The 22,899-nt window shown below is 39.0% G+C and overlaps 2 long non-coding RNA genes across 2 annotated transcripts; one reads left to right on the top strand and one right to left on the bottom strand.

The window, feature by feature from the left end:
* Positions 1–79: 79 nt before the first annotated feature.
* On the top strand, positions 80–509 carry LOC124342248. Its single transcript, XR_006918723.1, has 2 exons — positions 80–294; positions 355–509. It is a non-coding gene; the product is annotated as an uncharacterized LOC124342248 (long non-coding RNA).
* Positions 510–4,621: 4,112 nt separating this feature from the next.
* On the bottom strand, positions 4,622–5,080 carry LOC124342377. Its single transcript, XR_006918797.1, has 3 exons — positions 4,967–5,080; positions 4,845–4,913; positions 4,622–4,783 (listed from the first exon to the last, which is right to left on the bottom strand). It is a non-coding gene; the product is annotated as an uncharacterized LOC124342377 (long non-coding RNA).
* Between the last annotated feature and the right edge of the window lie 17,819 nt (positions 5,081–22,899).

Raw genomic sequence — 22,899 nt, 5'->3', positions numbered from 1 at the left:
TCAATGAACCTATATAGTTCAATAAGGATCGCAGTTTCAGATGGTGGGTGCTGATGGAGTCCGGTTGACGGTAATGGAGTCCAGTTGACGGGAACGCCAGTCTTCAAGGGAACCGTTAGAGCAACAGTCCGTGTCGCCTTGAATCTGAAAGAAGCCAAAGAAATCCAGAACGGAGACATCCTCATCACGCGGAGCACAGACATTGGATGTAGTCCGTATTTCCCGTTGTTGTCTGTCGTCGTGACGGAGCTCGGTGGCCTGATTTCTCATGGAGCTGTTCTGGCCCGAGAATATGTAATTCACATTGTTTGTCTTCCTCTGAATTGATAATAATTGTATACGTTCTTATTTTAGGGTTTACCGGCTATCGTTGGTTGCCAGAAAGTAACGCAAGTTTTCCGTTCTGGTGTTATCGTTATCCTTGATGGAGCAAAGGAACCATGGCACGCGTGGAAGCATAAAATTAACACAGCTAAAATTTGGTCTTGTCATCCAAAATTTTACAAGGGGATTCAGGGAATTACAATCCTCCATTGCAGTTTGCTATTAATCGGTTGATATAGTTATAGTATTTTTCTAGATACTCCGTTTTGTTGACATTCGTCAGACCGTTCAAACTAATTAATCTCTTTGTTTTGTTTCTTTTGTGGAAGGACTTGTAGGTTTGTTGACGACTCTGTCCAAAATATCCCATCATATGTTTAGTGAATAAAAATTTATTGCAGTTGCAAAGTTGTTTTTTGAAGGGGTAGCTGGACCGTTTTTAGGTTTTTAAAAAAAATTTTAATTATTTTTTCTTCATTCTTAGACATTTATTTTGATTAAGATTGAGAGCCATTAACGTTGAGAGCCGTAACCATATTAAATGGCTCTGGCAATGGCGTAGTGGTGGGGTGCCCCTGATTAGACGCGTAATTTTGCAAACTCGTTTATTAGGATTTAGTGATTTAGGAAATCATTTGATTAAGAGTCAAAAGTGTGAAGGAAAGCTGCAATAAGTTGGGCTGTCACTCTTGTCAGAAATAGTTGCATAGTTAATAAGCTTCTGCTAAGATATAACCTGGCTTTCATAAAGAAAAATGGAGCAGTCAGAAACAGTTCTAGACAAAGATGCAGATATTAGGTTAAAAGCTTAAACATAACCTAAATTCGTTGAACTACTAATGTATGCTAATATCTTACTAATGTTTCATAGAAGAACCCTTCAGGAAAGACGTGAGGAAAGAAAACAGAAACTGATGGTGAGATTGGGTCGCAATTTGAGTAATCCTCTCAGTGTTTCATCTTGAGCAGCATTGACGGGAACATTGAGAAGCAAAAAAGCACCAACGAGTGCTGTCAAATCCAAAGAAGCTGTTCAAGCCCAAATTGAAAAGGAAGTGAAACCAAATGTTTCATCCTTGGATGCCTTGAGAGAATCGTTGAAAAACAAAAAAGGAACAGGAAAGGCTACTTCAGTAACCAAGCCCAATGAAGCTGTTGCTGTTAAAATGGAAAATGCTGCCAAATCTGAATCAAGACCAATTAAAAGAACTTTATCATTTGGTCAGACTGCAACAAGTCGTAAAACAACAAATTTAGCTAATGGAGGAGCCACACTGAAACGAGCAACATCATTCAAATCCATCCCAACCTCAGCTAAAAAGGCTGTTGCCCATCCAGCTACTCAAGTAACCAGCATTCAAAAACAGAAGCTGACAGTTCCCTGTTCTTCCAATTTCACTAACCGTACAAAGCAACAAACAGCAGCCATAAAATCTGTACCTGTGGCTTCAAGCACTAAACCTATTGCAGTAAGTAAAAGGGCACCGGTTCAAGTACCCAGGTCATTTCAACCTGATTCATCATCGTCGGAGAAAGCCCTAGACACCGCAGAAACTGTTCATGAGGTCATTAAGCGTAAGTCTTCATCATGGATGATACCACTGACTCCAGAGAGGAAATCATCCCCTTCCAAGAGTGGTCTGAATGCCCAGCACATACCGAACGTCAAGCCAGTCGATAATTACGAAAAAAACAGCGTTAAGTAATTAACATACTTACATTTGGCACAAGTAAAAAGTGATCTAATGGTTGTCCATTATTTACAATCTTAACTTAAAAAGAGCTAGGGATTAACACTAAACTCAGCTCTTGTGTTGGACTTGTGTTGGCTGTAATCAGCTGATGTTTGTGATGATAGGGGTTAGGTCAAGTTGATTGGGACAAAGGGAAGCAAGAGGTGAAAAAAGTATTTGACGATGTTTTAATAAAATACCGTTAATGGCATCCTCCTACTCAAATCCTCGCTATTCAATCAAGTGCCAATTAAAGTTTACAAAAATAACTTTCGATGGATAGGAAATAGAATAGACACCAAATAAACGAAAGCTGGGATGAAAATTTGGACACGAAATTAACGCTTTGGATTCCCAGTTTTGTGAGTAAAAATGACCAGAGAGGCAGAGACTTACCTAGACAAAGATTATGCTAATGCTAATAATTGATGTACAGTGGGTACCTAAAGTATCCGTACGGCTGAGAGGAGCAGTACGGAAAACGCGTTTTTCAAAACGCTCCCATAAATTGAATTCTCGTTGGAATGCAATAACATTTTTTTGTAAGGTTAAGATTAGGGTGGGGTTTCATCTGATTTTTTTTGGGAATTTTTCAACAACGCGATATGTGGTTTTTATCGCGTTGCGAAAGTATCCGTACGGCCGAGAGGCCTAGTAGGGAAATGGGCTTACTTTGGAGGCCTCTTATTCGGTAAATAAGTAACATTAAAGGGTGGGAAAGTTCTTAAAAAAAAGAGCTGCATTAGCTCTATATGTGGTCATAAGATCACATTTTTTAAGTTTCATTTATAGTAATGAAATCAAAAATGAAAACACGAATTATAAGTTTTCCGTTTTCTTCCCCTCGATTCCCCATCACCAGTGTTGCCATATCAAAAAATATTTACCCTTTCTCTTTCTCCCTCTTCCGTCCAAGGGAAGAAAGAGATTAATTCGTGTTTTCATTTTTGATTTCATTACTATAAATGAAACTTAAAAAATGTGATCTTATGACCACATATAGAGATAATGCAGCTCTTTTTTTTAAGAACTTTCCCACCCTTTAATGTTACTTATTTACCGAATAAGAGGCCTCCAAAGTAAGCCCATTTCCCTACTAGGCCTCTCGGCCGTACGGATACTTTCGCAACGCGATAAAAACCACATATCGCGTTGTTGAAAAATTCCCAAAAAAAATCAGATGAAACCCCACCCTAATCTTAACCTTACAAAAAATTTTTATTGCATTCCAACGAGAATTCAATTTATGGGAGCATTTTGAAAAACGCGTTTTCCGTACTGCTCCTCTCAGCCGTACGGATACTTTAGGTACCCACTGTATGATGGTGACGATATGAGAAAAAAATTGACAAATAAAATAAAATATTTGTGGTACCTTCAGCAGGCGTCACTCTCCAAGCAGGGATGAGGCTCAGCATCTGTTCCAGAAACTTCCCGCCCGTTTCCTCCCGGATGGCATAATATACCTAAATTTTTTATAATGTATTATTAGGGAATATATTATTATTCCTCTATATTTACATCCAAACTACTATTTTGTCGTTATCTAAAATAATTTTTTTTGTGGTTTGGATAATTCATCCTTTTTACAGAGAACAAGTAAAATTCAAACATTACCCCGAGCTTTTCAGAAATTACATAATTTATTTTGCAAGCCCAAAACCTTGTGTGAAGAAGTAAAACCCTTTTTGAAACCGTTTTTCCTCGATCGAGTTTGATCAATCACAATTTGTTGTCTCTAAAATGGCTTTCAAGGTATTATATTCTTTATTCTATATGTGGGTGGATTACTAACTGATGATTGAAGGGCATGGGATCTCTTGGCATAATCATTCCTTGATCCAACGAAAAAGCAAAGTAAACGTTAAAAGAGCGCCATTTTGCTTTACTGATCCTTACAAATATAATTTACCGAGATGTTGAGAATCAAGCTGGTATTGACTTGTCATCAACCTCCCTATCATCGCTAGGATAATCTCATTTGTGTTACTTTTGTATTCCTGCGACCTGCTATGTTTGAATGTATGCAAAATAATCAGACAAATGAATAAATGCAATATATTACCATAGACTACAAAGTAAACCTATGAACCAGCTTGCTCCGTCCAGGATTTGAAATACTTACAGTAAATATTTCTTCTTAGCTTTCAATAATATGTAGTTGCTTACAGGCGAAGACAAAACTGTGTCATCAGATGAAGACCAAGAAATAGTCGAATCGCCAGTTCAGCAACCAGCTCCTGTAATCTCGGGGTTACCCGGGGCTGGGGCCGATTTCTGGGATGCTTCTTTCACTTCATCCAGGGCTTGTTTCAATTCGATACGAATGGGAGCACAAATAGTCCACGATGTTTTTATGGCCGAGTTTTCTCTCTCATTTTTTTAAGCTGTATTTTGCATAGTGAATGACGAAGACAACTTCCAAACTGCTATTTTTTCGGTATCTAAAATAATTTTTTTGTGGTTAGGATAATTCATCCTTTTTAAAGAGAACAAGTTTTTATTCAAACATTAACCAAGCTTTTCAGAGATATGAGCTTTTCAGAATGATGTATTTTATTTTGCAAGCCTGGAAACTTGTGCGAAGAAGTAGAAAGAAAAATGGCAGGTATGGAATACAGGAACGAGAATTTTAAATCTGAAGTATTAGTATTGTAGATGATGCATTTTTTCCGGTTTTCATTTTTCAATTTTCATTCGTTTGGCTTCTGGCTGCCATTCATCCTCTAAAATTTAATTTGAAATTAATTTTAACTGTCTTTTTGTAATTAGGCTCATCATTCTTACCTGACAAACTTTCAGCAGGCTCTTCGCCATCCTCATCCCTTCTACTTCCCTGCTTGTCTTCATTGTCACCTGTAAATGTATGTATTATTTTTGTAAATTAAAGATAAAACCATTTAAGTTACTGTTATAGTCAAGATGATTGGCATCCATCTGTTGGTCATCCTTATCTCCCTCGTAAAAATCATGATCTCCACCAGGGTAATCAAAATCCACAGACTTCTCGTCTTGAACCAGCTCACCCTCTTCCAGTGCTAATAGGAATCAAAACATTGGGTTGATTAATTATATATGTTTCATGTGATTTAAATATTGCTTACTGGGACACTTTTCCGCACTTTTCAGTTGTCAGGGAATGATGAAGACAGCCACATCTTAAAATAAAATCCTGATTAAACTTCTCTTAAGTAAGTTAAGTAACTTACATGCTTGACCTAACTGTATTGACCAGCCGTATTATCGATTGTTCGCCCTGCATCATCTTATAAGTGTTACAATGCGGTAAATACAAGCTTTTAGTAATTAACTTCTTCTCATATATTTAATTCTTATGCAAGTAGAGTTAAGCGCCCACGCAGCGTAACCTATAACACATGAGAGTTCCAACATCCTCTAAAATTCAATTTGAAATTCTAAAAAAATGTTAATATTAAAAAAAAGCTAAGACTTTTTTAGAAAAAGGCTGTATGCTAAAGAAACTGATTTATTTTCCAGACCAAGAAAAATGTAAACTTGGTGAAAATTGGAAAAACGACCTTTTTAGCATTCCAGACTGCCTCGTTTCAAGGTGAGACGTAGCCTAGAGTGCTTAAAGTGCTATTTTTCCTATTTTCAGCAAATTAATTTTTCTTGCTCTGGAAAGTGCATCATTTTCCTCAATATTCAGCCTTTTTCCAAAAACAAAGACTTGCAATTTTGTGACCAGTCGCTAGGTGGTTTAGGACAGAAAAATCGCTGTCCCAATTTCTATGCAGGATACTGCACTTCAAGGAGAAAATAAATTCTTCCACGGGATTGGAATGGTACGTCCTCTTCTAACAAGAATTAAGAAACAACTTCGTGAGAAGTTTTTCGTCAATCTTGGTTCAATGCGTGACATGATTATCCAGAAAATTTATGAAAGTATTAATTGGTCTATTTAAAAACGGATATTTCAAACTTAAACATTTGTATTTCCCAGATTTGAGAAGGTTTGATGATAAATGCTACTTTATTGCACTCACCCCCTTTCTCAAATTGCAACTCACCCCTTCTTTAAATGTTAATTAAGTGTATGAGTGGAGAAGCAGCCAAAATTACAAAATTGAAACTGAAGCAACTGGTATTTGAAGCACTTGCACCAGTGAAAGAACGCAATCGGCAATCGCTAGCTGGCGATTTCTTACAAAACAAAGATAAGAAGTCTGAAAAAGAAGAAGATTTTGACGAAGTAGATTTTTTTTTAAGGTATAAAGATACCTCAATCGAAATGCTGAACAAGTACCCCCAAGTTAAAGCTTTTGTTCATGAGGTATAACACCTCTATATCGACAAGCGCTCCTGTCGAGCAACTCTTTAGTATTGCAGAAATCGGGCTAATGGTACGGAGAAAAAGATTGCCTGATAGCTTGCTGCAAAAATTAATTATTTTGAAGATTAAGAAAAATAGAAAAAAATATAAAACAATAATTCTTTATTGTTCGCTTTTTAGTTATTTATTCAGTGTTTGCAACGTTTTAACGTCAAATTTGACGTTAACAAGATTTGACGGTACGCTGACGTTGATTTTTTTACGTTTGACGTAACCGTTTTCGATTGACGGTGACGATTGATTAAACATCAGAAATTGCTCAATTCCGTTGACGTTCCAAACACTGATGATCGCAAAGCTAATGTTCCAGCAAACAAAAAAGAAAGTGATGACACAGTGATAACACCATTCCTCGATTTTTTGGGTCATTCCACCATTCGCTTTGATATATACCAGCCAATCAATTGCTTCTCGGGATTTTGGTTCAGGAAATACTTGATTCGGTCCAACATTGAAATTTTGATCTTTTCTCCAGAATAACCACGTTTGTTTATAGCACCAAGATAAGAGGCGCTTTATGAGTTTCCTTTATCTGCCTCTTCCATCCGATCCATCATCCGGATAATTTCATCTGCAACACATTTTACCCATACATAAACGCCGCATCTGAGGCAAAATGTTTTAAAGACATCACAAAAATATGTCAGAAATCAGAGCCCTGTACATTGAGAGAAACGAGTCTATAACAAACAATAGGCTAAGCAGATGAGTCTTCACCTTATTAAGAATCATGTCATCAATTTGAGTTTTCATTTCCGCATCCCTCGTTGCTCATATCTTTGAAAATCATTGCTACCCTGTCAAGAGTGCCACTTGCTTTTACACTCGGACCCTTATATATGATTCAAATTTGATTAAAGATAATATCGATTTCAAAATTTTTGAATTCAAGATTTCGTTAAAAAAAATAACAAATCAACTGAGAAAAGGCGGAGTTATGGAGCCCTCGGCTCATCGCAATCTTACACAGCAATTAAACAACAATGATGGCTGTTACGAAGAGGATCATGAAGATGCCGTAAGCCAGAACGACGTGAGCAACTTGATGTAAAGGCAACTCATTTCATTAGAAGGTTTTTACACAAAGACAGATCGTCCATGTCCGCTTCACTCTTCGTCAAATTGGACAAAGAAATCAACCAAAACACCGTCACTCTGCAATTCACTCTCGCTGGTTTTATGGATACCTATGACCTGGGTGTCTTTAATTCATACATTCAGATTCGTGTAGCCTAGTCTTCCCTGTAAAAAATTAGGACGAAGTCTCTGTAGATGATGAGGACGAAGTCTCTGTAGATTAACAGGGTGAAATCTCTGTAGATGAAGAGGGCGCAGCGTCTATGTAAATGAAGAGGACGAATTCTCTGTAGATGAAGAGGGCGCAGTCTCACTATGGAGAAGATGATAAAGAATGAAAAGGTGGAGGGAAGTATTTTTAAACGGAAGAAAGAAGCCACGAAATAAAAGAAGGCTAAAAGAGCTAGAATGGAGAAAAACAAGCAAGAAAAAGTCTCATAAAAACTATCAGCTGAACAACCCAGTCTACCAAAATTTTCTGACAACATCGATGTTGGAGGAGCCTTTATAGCAACCACTTTGAAGAAACTTGTGTTCCCTTTAAAAATTTAAATGTTATTAGTGGGTAAAATGTAAACAAATAAAAATTAATGTAAATACAGAGTTAAAAGACGATAATCGGGTGATATTTGAATAAAATAGAGCCAGTGTCTTTGATAAATTAAATGTTGATTTATAGTTAATCATGAAAACCTTGAATTAAGGTTGAAAGGACAAGAATGCTAAGTAAATGAATTCCATTCTAAATGTTAAGACAAAAGAGGGAGTGAAAGATGTCGGTTACAAGATGCATAGTGGTATTACATTGTGGGATAGTCTTGTTTTAGGTAAAACCACTACGAAAAATTAATTTTCAAGAACCAATTTTTGAAGATGATGAAAAAGAAGTCTTCTCTGCAGATTATTAGTACGAGGCCGCTTTAAGAGGACGAAGTCTCTGTAGATGATGAGGACGAAATCAGTAGGAGGATCGTCAGGAAATGGTGTAGATTATGATAAGGAAGAAGCAAAAGTGCCAGAATAGGAGGAAGTGAGAAAAACTGAAAACATATATCAAGGATACGATGTGGTAAATTTAAACACCTCTAAATAGTAAAAGCTTTTAATACCTGATTTAAAACAGCAGATCAAGAGGAAAAATAGAAAGAAGGTTGATAAAATGTTGTGATAAGGTTGATAAAATGTTTTGATCACTTTTAAATGCATTTAACAAGTAATAACCTAAATTAAAATGTTAAGTTTTGTTTTTAAAAAACAATAACTTGTGATAAAATTTTTAGCATAAAATATCTGTTAATAGGAATAGTAAGGAATATACCCCCACACAACAGAATACACATGGACTTGTCAGCGAATCTGGTAACATGCCAAACGATGCCTAAGTGAAAATAATTAACGTTAAAAATTGATTGAACAAAAAGAAGATGACTCTTTAATGAAAGAAGGCAAAAAGGTTAGAGAAGAAAGAGTAAAAAACTCCAGTCCATCCACTCAACCAGTCCAGCCAAAAATTCCAGGGAATTCAAAGTAAGGAAAGCTAAAACATAATAAATTTATTCTTGTACAGTAACAGAATTCAAGAATTCCAAAACCGTAAAACAAATTTAAATATTTTTTTTAAGAAAGTAGGGTATATCGGACCCATGTTGGACAGTTTCACTTTTCCGTTTTCTCTCATTTCTCTAATGAAAATATGTGTTTTTTTACTAAATTGTTACTCCTTAAATCACCCCTGGATACTTTTTCTAAACTATATTTTCTAGTTATCGGAAAGTCAATGATAGGCTCCCAAACAGAGGTTACAGATATTGGACTATTATATAGGACGACAGTAACAATAATTTTTAAAGTAGAAGTTTTCAATGTGGGTGATAATTAATCTTGGGCCATTGGCATCCATTGTAACAGATGGGACTCGTGTTGGGGAATGTAAATGTCCCCAAAGTACATTTCACCCTTATTACGATTCCACTAAACATAAATTGAAGATTAAAACCAGAAAACAAAAAACTAAGGATACAAAGGAAGTAATCAAGTGAAAGTGACTGACGAGAGTGACGCGTACCGTAACATCTTGGAAAAATAAAACAAGCAGACAACGTGGTCTAAACACGGCTCCCTTCACTAACAAATTAAAAAAAAATACATCAAATGTTTTGAGCTTTTCAAGATAGGCCTATCTAAGTTTATGGAAAAAGCCCTTTTGAACTAATGCAAAATTCGCGAAAAGTTGGCAGAAGATTTAGAAAATTTTTTAGAAGAGGTCTATCTTTGTGAAATGTAGGTAACGTATACCAGATGCTCCTACACCAGCCACCGTGTAGTGTAGTGGATGGCGTAGTGTAGTGTGGTGTAGTATGGTAAAATCCAGATTACACTTGCCTGTCTCCCATATAGTGTAGTGTATGGCGTAGTGTAGTGTAGCATAGTGTAGTGAAACCGTTTTTTTTTACTCCTGATATAGTGTAGTGTATGGTGTAGTGTAGTAATAGTATAGTATAGTGAAAACGGGTCTTTCTACAAATTTGTCCTTAGAGTTAATTTCTTGGAGTTAATTTTTTGTCGTTGTTGTTTGTAGAGGGCGGATGCGAGAGAGCCTTTAATTTTAAGCACTTATTTTTGGAGAGCACTAAATTAATGCTAACTTTGGAGCAGTTAATTTGTTGTTCCTATGGCGTTCCATACTATGGCGTTCCATACACTACGCCATACACTACATTATATGGGAGATAGGCAGGTGTAATCGGGATTTTACCATACTACACCACACTACACTACGCCATCCACTACACTACACGGTGGCTGGTGTAGGAGCATCCCCTATCCGGTAGTTACACATACGCTCACTAGGTGGCGCAACGGTATTTCAATGTCGGCCAGGGGTAGTGAGCCAAACGGCGCGTCATAGCCAAACGGCGCGTCACACTTTTGATGTAAAATTTTGTGAAATTTAAATTGTCATTTGAACAAAAAACGACCATTGGTTTGGTTTATTCCCCCGTGAAATAAATTCCCACATAGTTTAGATTCAGGTTATTTTTTTTTGACAGATGTGGAGCAAATTGAATAAACACAAGGTGTGAGAATAAAAGTTTCCACGAGACAGAATCCGGCCGGAATTGGTGTAACATAACTCAAATAGAATTGTTGTTATAACTCAAGCTAGGTCAGTGAGTACAAAGGATAAGATGAGTCAAGTGAACGCCAGGCCTGGTCAGCCCGAATCTTAAGATGGTAAAAAGATCAAAATCGTCTGAATGAGGATTTGATTCTGCCAAATTAATCGAGAGTGAAATCAGCTGTCCAAACAACGAATGACCACGCACACAAAAGCAAAAAAGATAACACCAAGTATAATCGATAAGTCAAGTTACGGCCCAGTTGCGTTTATCACAACTTTATAACACCTTTCAAAGGTGTTAAAGGTGTCCTTTTGTAGCCGCCATTTGTCGATACGGATTCGTACCTAAAGTGCCTTCTAACCTCATCGTCAAAATTTTAAAAAATATGCGTACGTGACTACGTGTAGCGAGAAGAAATCGAACTTTAGCGAGAAAATTCAGACTAAACCATTTAAATACATAATTCTATGCCACTTTTTCGAATTTTGCCGTTTATTTACCTGTCTATTTTAAACAACAAGCGATCAAGCGCACCAAAATCCTGGTCTGCATCTGCATTTCGTGTTATTAGTCTCTGTTCCTCAGTAAGCGTTTTGCGGAATGATAATATTCCTTCCCGTTTATTAAATGATTTTGTCACACTATACTCCCCCAGCTCTTTGCCCGATTGTCTTGATCAAAGCTGTTATTTTTCAACCCGAGTATCTCTTTCCTTGTAATTTCATCGGAGGGCAATCTATTTGATTATAAAAAATTTAGTCTTTATCCGAACCTTTTCAACATTCAAACTGTTGAACAGGGAAACTTCACGTTGAGATACACTACTCATAAAAAAATGTTATATGAACTCAACAAAACTTTGAGTTGGCTGTTGTGTATAGTCACACATAATTGGCTGTTTTTGTTTTAGCTGGGCAGAATTTATTCATCGCATTTGACTGCTTCACTTTATTTATCAATTGCTATTGTTCGCTTTTCGTATCGCTCGTGAACAGGCGACTGCCAAGTGCAAGTTGAAGGATTGCACTGGGAACATTTTAATTAACGTACTGAATATATTCAAAGAATTTCAGAATGTGAACATTTGAAATGGAAAGCGAGGCATCTAATCAGATGCGAAAAGTAATGCCAAGAACTGCTTCATCATCCCAATAGCAGCATCTTGTAAATTTTTCGTGTTTTTTTTTTTAATACAAATATTAACTGAATAAATTGGGAAGGAGAGGGAAAAAAAGATGAGCACTAACTAAAAACCGCAGCAGGCCATATAATTATGGGAAGTTATAGAAGACAAGCAAGGTTAAAAAAAACCCAGCTCCTTTACCACGTTTCTAACTGAAGGCAATTTGGTTATCATTTGCCTAGTTATCTCCTTTCCTATATATGGAAGTGTGAGCATTTTTCGTTGTTGTTGTTGTTCTCATCCTCTTGTATTGCTCTACGGCGGCACAACTGAATTGCTAGACGAACGCATGATTGCCTAAATGGCGAGGGTTATTTCGTAAGATGCCAGCGGTATCAACCGACCGTATAGTGGAGGAATGTGGCAGCAATATCAGAGAGGTTGGTTGATGGAGAAATCGTTAAGATGCTAGTGGCATTTCAGTCCCTGGTTAGAAGAAGATCTCGGATGACCCTGTGTCCGACTCTATAGGGATAGAGCATACAATTATACATTAGTTGTTACCCACTCACAAATTCAATCTTATAAGAAGATGCGTCTTGTCTGCTGTATAGAGCTACTCCTGCTGGTATGTTTACTCGTCCAGCCTAATTGAGATGCTGGCAGTTCTGACAGGCACAGAACATTTTTCTTATTTTCTTTTCTTCTTCTCTTCTTCATATTTCTACACGTCCATCTACTCCATCGTCGGCTAGTTTTCCTTTGGTGAACAAATGATTAATCAATAAAACTGGTTGCACAGAGCAACTGCTGTGTAGTAGAGCTGGGCTCGGCGGCCACATTAAGACTGATGGATATGCGATGCAATCAGTAGAGCAGTGATGAATCATCGCCGACGACTCGAATTTATTAAGTACCGGCCAGAACACATCAGTTCATTTCGTCAGCTTGACACCTCTCTTCATCAGTCATCTCGTCTGCTACACGGAAGCAAGACACACATCTCTCCTGGGCCCGTCATTTTCATTTCGGCTCTTCTTGTATCCTCGTTCTTATCGATCAACGCAAACGAGATAAAAAAAAGTGAAAGGCTTCCAACCGCTTCCAGCATAACTGCATGGGCTCCCAAGTGTAGTAAATATATAAGGAATTTGGTAAACAGCTATTATGTGAATGACGTCTGAAAAGACTTTTGGCCAAGCATCCGCGCCTTTGTGTTGTTGTTGTAGTGGAAAAAGTCGCGGAGGGAAAAAAAGGTTCGATTTATTTTCCGTGTGATGGCCAAAAGGCGCTAAAAGCCCATCAACACAAAATAAGATTTGGAATGTTATTGTGTTATTGTCTAGTACTTCTTTTAAGTCTACTTTGCATCTCTGTCTGTCGATGATTGTTTCAAAAATAATAGGCGGCTTTCGGCTATGCACTTATTTCCGCTGTTCGTGTTTCGCCAATTTGGCTCTAGTAATTCGACAAGATTACGCATTCAGATACAACCATCTTTAAATGAATTGTGAAAATGTATTTTAATTTTTTTTTCGTATGGTAACTCCATTTATTTGAAAGTGGAGGAAGAAGAGATGATGATGGTCATTTCTTAAGTACTTTGACCTGAACAGCAGAAAGGTCCGCAGGTGTTGTTCTCACTGCTGGCCAATTGGATTCGAAATAGTTGGGCTATGGGCTTGCGCCTAAGGCACCCCCTCCTTTTTGGGTCTTTTGTTATGTTTGTGTAAAATGTGTGTATGGACAGCCTCGGCGGGGGAGGCCCTCTCCTCCCAATAAATCAATCGTTTGATGTTTTGTGTTTTTCGGTTCGAACCTATTTCAGCTTTCGTTCCTGATTGAGTTATAGTATATGCGCCGTATGCGCGCATGAAATTGGAAAGAAATAAAGGTTTATCCACGTATTTAATTACATAATTTTTTTTTTAAATATCTAAGTAATAAATGGTCGATTCTCAAATTACTTGCTATAGTTCCGGTGATGTACTTATAGCTTAAATGAATATTGCAGCATTGCTATTCTGGACTTCAAACGTACGTGGAAACGAGAATAAGTATTTTCCGATGAAAGGATTGATGGATGGGTAAACTCGAGAGCAGAAATGGATGAGACCCGGAGAAAGATCTTCTGGTTTAGAATAGAGGGACCTGGAAATATCTGGCAACACGTACGTATACCGGTAGGAGGTAGGAACTGGCGGAAGTCTATAGTCGTCGCGCTGATGAGGTAGATATTTTCAAGAAGTCCTTTTGCGCACGATAGACCAGTGCTACGCACTTTAGAGAGATAACACGCGTTGGGTAACAACGGATGGCTCGTTAGTGATGGACACATGATTACAGAAGATGAACACTTGAAGGGGCGCTTCTCGTTTTGTGGAGAGGGCGTGCGCAGTCGAGCGCGCGATTCACGCGCCATTGTCTACACTTGGTCGGAGAAAAGAGAGAACTTATCTTTTCTTTTTTCTTTTATGATTTCTTAGCAAAAACTCGCGAACTACATATTAAACTGTCACAATCGTGGAACGAGTATATAGTCGAAATGATGAGATCCGTCTAGAAAAGCACCGACAAACGCCGATGTGTATATATACTACCTGCTGGATGGTCTTCGATCCTTTTCTTATTATATGGGTAATAGTATATATGTATACTGTAAAATTGTAAAGGTGAAGAGGGAAAGGTCGAAAACAGAGCTTGAGCTGCGGCACGTAGTTATTTCCCGCTGGCAAAGTTGAGGGGTTTGTATATACACATTTCTTTTTTTACCTTTGGAATAGCCTGCAGCTTATTGATCACGTTATCAACTCAACCTGATTCTTCATTTCCATTTTCTATGTGAGAGAAGCTAAAAAAAGCCACGGCAAATTACGTGATCCCCGACAAATTATCCATCAAAAAAGACTCCCTACCAATAACGCTATTATAATATTAGATTGAATAAACGTAATTAAGTGTTCATTCTGTTCCTAAAATTGTTTTTCATATCTCGCACAACTTTTAAAACCCACAACACAGTATTACCCAACTTTTGAGACCAAATCTTGGATGATGTTGTACCAGGTTGTACCCGGTACCTCGTACATAATAAATGCATGATGGTGTAATTGCAGTTGTTAAGTTATACATTAACGGAGATATATCTTGAGCTGTACGTCTGCTAATCGGGATCATTTAAAGTCCATTCGCAATTAATTTCTTGTCGTTTTAATTACGAGGTAACCCACCTTATGATTGATCCCCCCTCCCAGCAGACAAAGCCCACACAGCTTCTCAGCGTTCGATATAAGACGCTTAGACATCCCAGCATACGAATCTAGCCTCCTACACATTCCCCGGTCTTGTTATATACAAAGGAACTCGAGGAACTCTTGCCCACGAAACAATACGGTCCTCTCGTTGATAATAATCACTCTTCATACTCGGACGATAAACGCTCCACTTGTGCCTATTGCTGCATAGCGTGTCTGATACGTGTTTGTCTCAACTCACGGCCCTTATACATACTTCACTCTCTCCGCGTTTCCTGTAAAGCTGCCTACATGTTATGTAGACGAGCTGATGTGCTATTGGTCAGAAAGAGAGCTAGAAAAAATATTTTCCCCCTTCACATGTACAGTCTAAAGTACAATACAAAAAAAGAAATGCGTGTTGGCTAAATAATAAGAATATATGCTATTGAAAAGGGTAGGGAGAGTGAGAGGGGGCTATATTCATTGCGTCCGAACTATTGGTGCGGTTCAGGGAATGACAAGTCGCCTATACATAGTAGATTTTGTCCAGTTGTTATATTCTTACTCTTTCGATCGCGTGTGAAGCCTATATAGATTGCCCATGAGACTGTATAGAAATCGAATTGAAGTTAAACACTCTCTTGATGTTTTTCGTCTAGGGCTCTAGCTTGAGTATAAATCTAACAAAAGCGTCCGTCTCTGGTCTCTCTCTATGGTGGACGATGCTGGTGTAGATGCTCTAAAGACCTCCACCTATATACTATACTCACTGCTGCTACACACTGCTGTATATACGCTAGCTGCGCTATCCCCCTTAAGTTGTTGTTCAGGAAGCCCCCTTTTGAACCAGGAGCTACCAACGTGAGCAATTCAGTAGCAGACGCACCACCGTCCGAGTCAGTCGCGTTGTGTATCGTCCGCTCGTCGACCCGCATCACATCTCCTCGTAACAAACGAAAGAATATTTGATCAAATATCTTTAGTTTTCTACGAAACCAAATTTCGCCAAAGGAAATAAAAAAGTGTCCAGAACTTCACAATTCCACATCATCGTTATATAACTTACCAATACGAAGAAAAAAACAGAGGATCTCTTATTCTTCTTCTCACCGGATCAGCAGTTCTATAGTGTGCACTGGATAATATAACAATGATCGGGTTGTGATTGTGATCCTGTGAGCTTCTGTGCAACGAGTTTGTTTTTCTTTTGTTATCCAACAGAGATCGACTCTGCTGCTGTGCTGCATCTCCCACCGACATTCAGGCTATTACCGCTGAGGTGAGTGTGATTTTCTTTGAAAATAAAGCGGTTTTCCCAACACCTTTTGAAATGGTTTGAGATACATATGGGAGGAAACTAGAAGAGAGAATCCATCATTTGATAGATATCAGTGGTCTGTCGTGTTTTGAGAACGTGTCCGCCGTTGATGTATATCCAGCACCGAATCCATCACAAGTCTCATAACATTGTTACAATACCCTCGCGGCAGCAGCGGGTGGTTTGTGTGAGAGCCTAGATATAGTCTTCGACTACTAACGTGGCCATACCTCAGGTGATAATTAGCTTATCGGATGTGAATAACCTCGAAAAGATCTGGAGAGCCTGAGCCGAGAAAATAAAAAGTAAAATACGAGAAGCAGCAGTATATATATATTTAACAACCGCGTTTCCCTACCGCCCTCTCTCACTCTCTCTCTCTCCTCAGCCGAGAGGTAAATTGAACCAAAACTAGTTAGCGCTCCGGCTTCTTCTTATTTTTATTTTCTACAGTAGGAATCGGGTTCGTCACTGGGAGCTTTAACGCCCGGGAGGCTGTGCGCTGTGTGGAAGCGCTCACTGTGTTATCTGAAGGAAAGAAATAAGTAAAAAAAAATAAAAAATAAAAGCGTGCTGCCTAATTACCGTAATGAGGAACTATTCGTGAAATCGTACTTCCCCCCTCGAGCTTCTGATTCCCCATCCGGATCTGTTCGCCAGACACATTACCCGGCCGACAATTGTTACTTGCGGAAAAAAAAATAAGTGTAACCTATTCTTTATTGTTCTAGTGATTATAGTCCACGAGCCCAAAACTAGTTTCCATTACAACTTATTATATCAAATGGCTAGATTACATTATTTAGACTTGTGGTTCACAATTCTTCCGTCCATATGTGTTGATATAATATGGTTTGAGCTCAGGGTACGGAACATGTAAGAAAATGAAGACTTGAACGGGTTTTAAATCCCAAGGTTCATTAGAGTGGAACAGAAATGGCATTGGTTTTGATGTCTGTAAATATGTAGCAAATAGAAATAATCTCATATGCTCGTTTGTTGCTTTGTTTGCTTGCTGCTTCATTTGCTTTGTTGTTCGTTATGTTCACCAAGTTCTAATCGCTGATCTAAAGAACTTTTGACGCTTTCGTGAGGTTTCTTCCGGCAAAAAACAACCGTTTCGATCGACGAAGAAAAACGATGAATTGAAGAAAACCCGCCTGTATTCTTCCTGTGATAAATGATGTGATTGGCGACAAGATTATACGATCAACCCAGCACTGCAATTGACTAAGACGAACGCAAGCAAAGGCGCGCGCGCGCGCATTCATTCGTAGAGCAAAAGTCAATCGATTTGAGGACCTCTGTCTCTCTCAAATTAAAGTCTAAACCCCAAAACCGCCAACGCCTTCTACGGATAATTCATTTCCATTCGAGCTAGAGTGACAATAAGAGGGAAGAACCATTCACGAACCGCGAAACGCGGTCGACACGGACAGCCGCGTTTCTCCCAAACAATTAATTCAAACCAAAGTATACTGCGTATCTATTTGAAAAACAAAAGTACGCACTAGAGTAGAAAGGTTTTTAAGCCGAAATCCTTTTATAATCAGGTCTTGAAATAAAGCTGTATAAGAAATTCTGTGAATATTTCACCGGTCAACTTTTTGTCTGGAGGTTGCCAACTCCTTCGGACTTTTTCCAGGATAAGCTTTCTACATTATGTCGGACCGAAGGACCCTTTTTTTCCCCCGCTTTCAAGAAACCGAGTTTGCATTGCATCGCAACACACGCAGCGCGAGAGATCACTGTCTAGCGTATAACTGTTTTGTTTTGAGCTTTTGACCCTTGGCGACGAGAGCCATTGGCATATCTATCGAAAAACAAATTTCTTCGACATTTTTTACTTGCCCACACGAACAACTGGGAATCGAATCGACACACGAGAAACGACAAGAGTTGAGCGCGTGAAACGCGCAAACATTTTTTTGTGTGTGTTGTTTCATTTCTTCTTTTTTGGCTTTGATATCGCACGGTCCTTGCGCATCTCCGAACAAATCAAAGTGACATTTCAGGAAAAAAAAAGAAGTGGGGAACTTTCACCGGGAAACTTTTTGCAGCGAGTCCCGACAACAACAAAAAGCATCGACACATCTTGTGTAGTTAATGGGCAGATATATGTCTTTGTCGTTGGGTTACGCACGAAAGAATGACACAAATACAGCGGGAAAAAAAAATTCTGACACGCGCCAACTTGGGCGGAATGCGCATAATAAAGTACACTCCATCCTTTTTACCTTATAGAAAGAAGAAGATGTTATAGAGTCGTCGTCTCGCGCGTGCGAAGCAACTTTAGCGCAAGAGTCGCCCAACGACGTTATAGGTTGTCATCCTCCGCACCGACAATTTTCACGGTTTTCATTTTCTAAAAGGAAACAGCCGAGCCGCGCACTGCAAAATAATAAAAAGATGACAGAAGAAAATAGAAAAATTGAACTCTTTCGTGCGGAAGTCTAACATAAGCAGAACCAGTCGCGCTTAAAAAAAAAACTTAAGCACATCAAAATCCCGCGCGACCCCATGCTGCAAAGAGTATATAGAATGAAGATGATGTGAAAGGGAAAAAATCAAATTTTGAAAAAAAAATTATTTGAAGTAAAGTGGGGAAAAGGGGAAAAAAAATTTCTGTCGCTACCGCAACACATGTGGCCGGCTATACAAGCCACGTGCTCCATATAGGCCGAGAGATCTATGCTGCGCAAACCTATACATGTGTGTGTTCCCTACATGTATGACAGGAGCCAGACAGCGTGTTGTTATTTCAAGAAGATGGGAAAAAAATAACATTATATAATCCAAATAGAGTATATAACAGCTTCCTCCGATATAAGTATGAAATGGTATGTGTAGTTGTGTACCTACGTCGTCATTGGAGATTCACTGCAGATGGCGTCTTGATGGCGTTTTTTTTTCAAGCTTTTATCCGTGTCGATAATAACGGACGGCGTAGGGTGTGGACGTACAAAAGAATCGATATTTTCTTTCAGAGCCGAGTATATATTTTTTTCCTCAGCACAATAGTCAAGTGCTGAGAGGGACGCCTACATGGCACAATGAGTGAAACGAGACAATTCCAACGTATAACCCCCCCCCCCATCAAAAAATGGTAGAGTGGAGAGAAAAAAATCGCCATCAACATTTTGATAGCATATGCCTCTATTATTCTCATCGTCATTTTAACGTCGAAAAAAAAAATCAGAAAGTTTTTTTTATTTTTATTAGAAACGCAAATACAATGGCGCTGGTGGCAACGATGATGTAATGACTAATGAGCCTTTTCACTACATGGGCTTTTTTTTTTGATTTGACTTTTGACGAGAGGGCAGAAATGGCAGCAGATTGCCCAACTGAAGATGATGACGGCCGCTATACATTCAGGGCGCCAATAATAGCACTGGATATAACAACCAACTCCCATCATCAGCAATAATAATAATCCATATGCGCATAATTCCGATCTCGCGCGTGAGGGGAGAATTTGAAAGAAAGGATAAAAAAAAGGAAAAATAAAAGTTCGAAAAAGGGTTAGTTAGATGCGTGCACGCTTGAAAAACCAATAGATAACACACACGAAAAAAAGAAAAGAAAAGAAAGAAAAGAAATGTCAAGTCAAAGAGAATCAAATGGAAATGAGAGAAAGAGAAAAAAAGAAGAATAAAGGAGAGGAGAGAGAAAGTTGGAGTAATTTCGTTACGGGACCGGGACGTAGTAAGTTGTCAAGGAACGCAGCAGACTGTAAGAAAGCACGGCCAGCGGTTTGATTCTCATTCCAACGATGATGTGGCGCATCTTCAGCGGCTTTTTCTCCCATAAGTGCCACGGCAAAGTAACATCATTTGATCAATCATTTCTTTTATGTTTTTTCTCCTCATCACTTTTGTCTCTCAGCGGAGTAAACCTACGAGATTGCGCGCGATGCAAGGGAAAAATAACGTGCATGTAAGGGTCCATCTCTCTCTCCCTCTCTGCTGGAAAAAAGCAAAAAAAGGTCTAACTCATCAACTTAATTGAGATAGCAAAATGAAACGCCATCAAACGCGCCTGGCACGAACATATATATACAAGGCTTGTTTTCTTCTTTTTTCTTTACCCAATTGTTTTAATCATCCGACAGCTGGTTGGTTGGGTCGTTAAGCGAGCTTGATGGTGTAGCATATACTACGCACAAACTAATATCACTGTGGAATGTGGAAAGGCTCAATTTTCGTAACGATTGTTGCTGCTAGGACTATGGTTTATGTATTAACTCAAGGGAAAAGTTATCCCGTGATTATATAAAAAAGAAGAAATAGCTATCGAACCTGGAAGATAATACATCCGCAATAAGAGAAAGAGAAATACATTGAATGAGGTTAATTGCGCACATATAGCAGTAACGTACCAGCACTTTATATTACAAAGTTTCCACGAACGCTAGCGTGATGTGCCGTAAAACGGAGTTGCTGCCTAATACAAATAAGTGCCAGCCCATAGTCGAATAATCTATTGGGCAAAATGGTCAACTTCCCAAGGGGTTAGCGTGTAATAAAAGTCCGGATGATCATTTTTTTTTTGTTCTAGTAATTGTAGTAAAGTCAAAAGATAATGCGAATAGACAACCTTTGATCACCGTCTATATAATATACAGGGACAGCACATTCTTTAAATAGATATTTGTCTTTCGGGTATCTTTTATTTGATTTGATACTTTGAATATAAATTGAACCGACTAAAATACGGTTGGCCGGTCGTTCAGAGTTTCCTGAAATTCAATGCCCCGGGCATCATCATTGTTACGGAAATCAACAATAAAAAAACAAACAAGAATCAGACAATAAGTACTATCGATTTATTGTGAAAATAAAACAATTGAAGCAACTCGTTGGGATGATGAAGGACATGGTTGTTAACAAATGCAATCCTATACACATAAAGTGAAACAATTGGTGAGTTGCTCTTGCTTTTGTTAATACCGCGTACGTAGTACGTATACAAGGTTATTTAATTTCCTAGAAATCCGCATTAAGTCGCATCAAGTTTTGTGTCGCTCAGCTCAGCCAAATCGAGTTGGCATTGGTATAATAGCACGCCCAGCCAAATGTCGGCCTTTGAAGTCGACGCAGATGAAGTTGCCGTGGAAAATTTCAGTTTTCGTGGACGAGACTAGAGGGAAATGTACATAGCATCATAATCTAGTCTTATATTGGCCATTGGGGAAATAGAGTTGGCCGTCTATCTTTATTTACAACTGCATAGCATATAAAGGGCTCTTTTGCCAGCGCACTTGCCATCATCCATATAGTTAACACACAGGGAAATCAATTGTTTATGACACTGCATTGTGTAGATATATGCAGTGTTTCTGCTTGGCGATGATGCGCAACCTGTCAACAGCGAATACATTGTCACAATTTCAGTGTCGCATTTGCAAACGTAAAAATAGTAGTAGCAAGTAGCACGGCCAAATAAATAATGCGACGATCTCGGTTGAACGGCTTTTTGAAATTTCGCGGTCTTGTGGTGTAAATAGCGGGTCGGAACTAAATAAGCGATGCCAGAGTAAAGCGGCTGTTCTAATAGCGCCTAGCTCTATAGAGGCAACACAGTTTTCGAATGAAACTCGGTTACATGTTGTTGTGGTTACGTCTGTGTCCTTCCAGTCTGATTGTTCTTCTTCTATTTACCCTGAAATTGATTTTTTGAGCTGAGCCTGTTCAATCGCATCCTGCTCCTCTTACATTACGCATCCCCAGCACCAGCGCCAGTTCATCTCAGCCATTAGTCGTGCCGTGTCGGATTTCATTTACAGCTCCGTGTCTCATCCGTCTCTGGCTTTACACGGAAATCATATCGAAGGCCCCTCTTCCCCTCTCTTCCCGCTTCGCTTTCTCATCCTGCGTAGCGCACATTATAAAGTATTATTACGTATATAGATAGAATAAAGAACAGCCTATATAATAGGCCGCTGTGTACACCGCAGACGAGTAGGGCTCTTTTTCCTAAATGCCTGTCTAAGAAGGAACTAGTTCATTAAGACCATGATTCCTTCCTTCCAATTCCGGCAGACAGACAGACACGACCTCTACAGGCTCTGCCACATGGTCCGTCTATTGACTCGCTTCTCTCTCTCTCAAGTCAAGTCTGAAACAAGGCCGGCTGTTGCAGCAGTGTGTTGCTATTGTGTTCCTTCTCAGACTCTATTCGTTGTACTTTGTCGCAACTTGGCCATCGTCTCGTGCCAGACCGAACGACCTCTCCAAATGGTCTCCTCTTGTCGAGAAAAAACACAGTGGCGATATGCTGAGCTCGTCTTTCTCTCTCTTCGTTCCCCAGTCACTGTTGTGTGCTGGGACATATAGGCCGAGACGCTGGGCGTCCATCTGGATTCATGAGTTAAGCCTGAAAAGTTGCGCAGCAGATGGAATAGAGGCCGTCTATATGGTATAGAGACACGGTCGTTTCAACTGCTCGCCTGCGACGCGCGCTCATTCTTCAGCTGACGCTCCAGCTCATTTCTGGCGCTCTCGCAACGACACCAGTCGCAGTAAATGGCCACGCGCCAATCCTCGACGCCCTTCTATTCCCTAAATGGTTCATCCTCTTTTTAGAGACGTTGACATGTCAATACAGTCA

This window comes from Daphnia pulicaria, chromosome 6 (genome assembly GCF_021234035.1).
Source record: "Daphnia pulicaria isolate SC F1-1A chromosome 6, SC_F0-13Bv2, whole genome shotgun sequence".
Taxonomy (NCBI): domain Eukaryota; kingdom Metazoa; phylum Arthropoda; class Branchiopoda; order Diplostraca; family Daphniidae; genus Daphnia; species Daphnia pulicaria.
The sequence above is the reverse complement of the archived record's forward strand: the minus strand, read 5'-3'. Positions and strand labels throughout refer to the sequence as shown.